This window comes from Rhincodon typus, chromosome 10 (genome assembly GCF_021869965.1).
Source record: "Rhincodon typus isolate 14 chromosome 10, sRhiTyp1.1, whole genome shotgun sequence".
Lineage (NCBI taxonomy): Eukaryota > Metazoa > Chordata > Chondrichthyes > Orectolobiformes > Rhincodontidae > Rhincodon > Rhincodon typus.
In genome coordinates, this window is record NC_063341.1 from 5,389,602 (window position 1) to 5,395,601 (window position 6,000).

Below are 6,000 nucleotides of genomic sequence, written 5' to 3' on the forward strand. Positions count from 1 at the left end.
TGAAACAAAGCTAAGTGGAAACATATGTTCTGTGGAAGATTTAAAGTGGTTTCAGGAGGATTGGACATGGTTACTGAAAAGAATATGGCAGATGGAATATGATGTGGAAAAACAACATTATCCACTGTCAGGATAAACAGATGTGTACAATATTTATTTAATGGTAAGAAGCTGGAAAGTGCAGATGTGCAAAGGGACCCAGGTATCCTTGTCAATAACTCACTGAAGGCTAATAAGCACATGCAGAAAACTACGAAGAAGACTAGTGTAAAGTTAGGTTTGAGTACGGAAGGACTGAAGTCTAGCTTCAACTGAATAAAAGCTTGACTAGACCATACCTGGAGTAGTGTGTGCAGTCTAAGTCTCCTTATCACAGGAAAGACAGGACTGCCATAGAGGGAGTGCACCAATGGTTCACCAGATCTGTTCCCGGAATGGGTGCAGAAGAGGGTGGAGGCCAAGTCACTAAATGTATTCAAGACACAGATAGATAAGTTCGTGATTAGTAAGGGGATCAAGGGTTACACGGAGAAGGCTGGAGATTCGAGTTGAGAAACATATCAGCCATGATCAAATGTCGGAGCAGACTCAATGGCCTAATTCTGCTCTTATCGTTTATGGTTTTATGGTCTCTCTCCTATGAAGAGAGATTAGGCAAACCGGGCCGGTGTTCTCTCGAAGTTTGAAGAATGAGAGCTGATCTCATTGAACCCTACTTAAACAGAAAGGCAGGGTAGATGCAAGTTTCTCCTCATTGTAGAATCTAAACCAGGGAGCACAATTTCAAAATAAAGCAGATGCCACCCAGGTCCAGAGGAGAAATTATTTTACTTGGAAGGTTGCGAACCTTTAGAATACTCTATCACAGAATGCTGTGAAGACTCAGTATTTGAGTATGTTTAACGTAGAGATTGACAGATTTCTGATTACTACTGGCATACAGGGTTGTGTGGTTGTGGTAAGTAAAAAGCAAAATGTTCAATCAGCCACAATTCTACTGAATGGTGGGGCAGAATTGACAGGCTGAATGGCCTACTTATGTCCCTATGTTCCATTTATCCCAACTCTGTTTACTAGTAGTTCTCTACTAATAAGTTACTTGTCTATCCCCCGTAATAAAATTGCCCGACACCATGAAATCTTACCCTGTATAGTAACCTTTTATATTATTGCATAGTCTTTCAAATTAATAACCTAAATAAAAACTAACTCATATCAGTTTGTTGGTTGAACAGATCAGTATGAAGTGAGTTTAGGCAGTCTAAATCCACTGCATAGTAAATAAAAAATTACATCAAAATTAAAGATCACTTCAATCTCTTACCTTCAGAGACGATCACAAAAATATTCTACAAACTCATCTTCTAAACCACCCTTTCCAGTTTATATAATGTTAAAGTTTCCCACAAGTGTTACACTGCCTTTGTTACATATGTTCAGTCTATAAACTATCCCCACCAGAATTTTCTGACTTCTTGTCCCTAATTCTACTTCATAATCTTCTGAGCCAAGATTCATCCTCACTAACCTTATGATCCCATCTCTTATTGTCAGCCTCCTTTTCCTCCTTTGCCACTTTATCTGCTTTCTTGAAAAAGTGTGCCCTGAAATATTAATTTCCCAATACAGATCAATATGTATCCAAGTCTCTCAAATGATGTTTAAACCTAATCCACATATCTCTTATGTTGCCAATCTGTTTCCACACATTCAGACAAAGAACCTTTAATTTTTTTTTAAACTATCATTCCCGGCAAGGTCAGGAGTTTATCAAAATACTCAAATCTTACATCTTTGAGTATTAAATTTTTAAGCATTTCTTTCATGGGCCATGGGCATCTCAGGTAAGGCAAGGCCAGCATCTGCCACCCAACACTATTTGTCCTTGAACAAAGTGGCTTGCTCAGCTAGTTCAGACAGCAGTTAAGAGTAAAGCACATTGCTGTGGATACAGTCATAGAGCCGTACAGCACTGAAACAAACCATTTGATCCAATTTGTCCATGCTGACCAGATATCCTAAATTAATCTAGTCCCATTTGCCAGCATTTGGCTCGTGCCTCTCAAAGCCCCCATATTCCTATAACCCATCCGGATGCCTTTTAAATGTTGCGATTGTACCATCCTCCACCACTTCCTCTGGCAGCTCATTCCATACATGCACCACCCTCTGCATAAAAAAATGTTGTCTCTTAGATCCCTTTTAAATCTTTCCCCTCTCCCCTTAAACCTATGCCCTCTGGTTTTGGACTCCCACAACCTGGGGAAAAGACCTTGGCTATTCACCCTATCCTTGTCCCTCATGATTTTATAAACCTCTAAAAGGTCACCCCTCAGCCTCCAACGCTCCAGGGGAAATAGCTCCAGCCTATTCAGCCTTCCCCTAAAGCTCAAACCCTCCAACCCTGGCAACATCCCTGTAAATCTTTTCTGAACTGTTTCACAACATCCTTCCTATAGCAGAGAGACCAGAGTTGCACAAGTTATTCCAAAAGTGGCCTAACCAATGTACTGTACAGCTGCAACATGACTGCCCAACTCCCATATTCAATGCGCTGACCAATAAGGGCAAGCATATCAAACACCTTCTTCACTATCCTATCTACCTACGAGTCTACTTTCAAGGAAATATGAACCTACACTCCAACATCTCTTTGTTCAGCAACACTCCCCAGCACCTTACCATTAAGTGTATTAATCCTGCCCTGATTTGCCTTCCCAAAATGCAGCACCTCACATTTATCTAAATTAAATTCTATCTATCACTCCTCAGCCCATTGGCCTGTCTAATCAAGGTCCCGTTATACTCCGAGGTAACCTCCTTCACTGTCCACTACACCTCCAATTTTAGTGTTATCTGCAAACTTATTAACCATGCCTCCTATATTCACATCCAAATCACTTATATAAATGACAAAAAGCAATGGACCCAGCACCGATCCTTGTGGCACACCACTGGTCACAGGCCTCCAGTCTGAAGAGCAACCCTCCACTACCAGCCTCTGTTTTCTACCTTCAAGCCAGTTCTGTGTCCAAATGGCCATTTCACCCTGTAATCGAGCCTTGCTAAACAGTCTACCATGAGGAACTTTATCGAGCACCTTACTGAAGTCCATATAGATCACCTCCACCGCTCTGCTCTCACCAAGCCTCTTCATTACTTCAAAAAACTCAATCAAGTTAGTGAGACATGATTTCCCACACACAAAGCTATGTTGACTATCCCTAATCAGCCCTTGCCTTTCCAAATACATCTAAATCCTGTCCCTTAGGATTCCCTCCATCAACTTGCCCACCACTGATGTCAGGTTCACCAGTCTATAGTTCCCTGGCTTTTCCTTACTACCTTTCTTAAATAGTGGCACCACATTACCCAACCTCCAGCCTTCCGACATCTCGCCTGTGGTAATCAATGATACAAATATGTCAGCAAAGTGCCCAGCAATCTCTTCCCCAGATCCCCACAGTTCTAGTGACACTTGATCAGGTTCCGGGGATTTATCCACCTTTATGCATTTTAAGACATCCAGCACCACCTCCTCTGTAATATGGACATTTTTCAAGATGTCGTTATTTATTTCTTCATGTTCTCTATCTTCCATATCCTTCTCCACAGTGAACACTGATGAAAAATACTTGTTTAGTGAGAGCTGAAGTCAAATAGGCCAGACCAGTGAAGATGGCAAATTTGCTTCCCAAGGGACCTTAACAAACCAGATTTGTTTATACAATTCATGACGGTTGCCATAGTCGCGAAGATGAGCTTTATATTCCAGATGTTAATTTAAATTCCACCAGTTGCAAACGTGGGATTTGAACTCATGTTCTCAGATGATTAGACTGGGGCTCTGGATTACTAATCCAGCAACATGGCCATTATGTCATCATCTCCTCACGTACAACATTACATTACAGGGACATAAAATAAATGTACTGATTTACAGTCAAAGTTATACAATTCCCCTTAGACAATTTGGACAGCAATTTGAAACAACTGCTGTTGGACATCATATTAAATTTTATTCATCTGAATTGAAAAAGAAAATCACAATGTTTTAACTGGTGAATTCTGTCAGCTTAAACGTGCTCTATATGGTCTTCTCTCAGCTATAAACCAGTTGTAAGGCAGTTTGAAACAAGAATGGTATGTGGGGATATGCTCCCACTACCACACTGTGAATGAATACAGCATGCATTCTATTGATCATATTACTTCAGGGAAAATTCAACACATTCCTAGTTGACCACTGACCACCACTTGTAAAATTCATGAAGGTGAAGCACCACCAGGAAATTTGTACAGAATTCTTTCTTTCATGACATTTAGGATCGTGTTTTGATGTCAGAGCAGCTGACTGTACATTAAATATTATTCCAGCTCCACTATATCCCTTACAAAATAGGATTAATTGTGTAAAAATAAAAGTCACTTAACACCAAACTTTGTTCTGTATTCTTCCTTTCTGATAAGGAGCTACATAATCCATTTCTTAATCCACAAATCTACAAGAGTTCTTAATGTATTTTTATTCTGAAAGAAACCTTTGATTTTATCATTCTCGTGTATTACCCTCCCAAATTGTACCTTTATTGACCATTCAAAATCCAGCGTGATGCACACTAATGGCTTTTGTATATTTGATTTCACCCCGAGAAACTAGTTCTGATCATGTCAATTCATTGTCAGTGATCAAAGTACAAAAATGCATCAGCAACATTTAATGTAATGAAGGGCTTCACACAAGGAACTATTTAGATGTTTAGTACTTCTTAATGGTATAAAACTGTAAATTAATAAGTACCTCATCCAGTAGGCCACACAGACCCTTAAGCTTTATCCACATTCAGCATGATTATAATTAATCTGATTTTGGTGTTGAATCCACTTTTGTGTTTGATGTCATACCTGGCAGAATGGAATATGACAGTGGTTGTTGAGGACAAATCTTCTCAGATGTTTTTTGAATCAATCTGCTCAGACATGTTATGACACTCCTCTGGTGCAGATACGACTCAAAACCACCATGGCCCAGAGGTAGGGACAGTACCACTGCATTACAAGAGTTTTCAACTCCCTCAGGATTGGTATTTTGTAACCAACAAGTTCAGAAATGTTATCACACAATGCCAAAGTAGGTCAGACTTGAACCTGGACCTCCTAACTCAGACGTAGAATCATGACCATTGTGCCACAAGAGTCCTGTAACTCCCTCAGGATAGATATTTTAATCAACCTATTCAAATGTGTTATGTCACACTACTGGAGCAGGTGGGATTCAAACTGGGTCTTCCGGCTCAGAGATAAAGACATTACTTCTGCACTACAAGAGCCACAACTCACTCAGGATATTGTTTTTTTCTAATCAATCTGTTCAGAGATGCTATGACAGACCTCTGCAGTAAGTGGGTGCTCAACCTGGGCCTCCTGGTTCAGAGGTAGTTCACAAACACTGCACCACAAGAGCCATCACTCACTCAGGAGAGATATTTTCTAATCAACTTGTTCAGTTGATCCCACATACCTCTGAAGATAGAACTTCAACCCAGATCTCCGGGTACGGGCACTATCAGTGCACCATCAGAGCCACTCAGGAGACTGTCCATGACTAAATCATCAGCTGCTTCATCAACGACTTTCTGGCAATCATGAGTTCAGAAGTACGCTGTTGACTGATCAATCCACATTGTTCAGTACCATTTGCAGTTCCTCAGATACTGAAACAGCTCAAGTGCAGCAAGATGCAAGTTGGGCTGACAAGAAACATTCATGTCATTCAAGTGTCAGGCAATTACAATGCCAAACAGGAGAGAATCCAACCACTTCAGCATTCAACATTTCACCTTCAACAACTACACCAGCCACATAAACATAGCAGGAACAAAAACAAAGTTGCTGGAAAAGCTCAGCAGGTCTAGCAGCATCTGTGAAGGGAAAAACAGAGTTAACGTTTTGGTTTCCTTCACAGACGCTGCTAGACCTGCTGAGCTTTTCCAGCAACTT

At 40.6% G+C, this 6,000-nt stretch overlaps 1 protein-coding gene across 7 annotated transcripts in view; it reads right to left on the reverse strand.

Moving 5' to 3' along the window:
• Positions 1–6,000, reverse strand: part of fam20b (FAM20B glycosaminoglycan xylosylkinase) — a 110,110-nt gene that overhangs the window by 98,198 nt on the left and 5,912 nt on the right. The gene's annotated exons all lie outside the window — the stretch shown is intronic.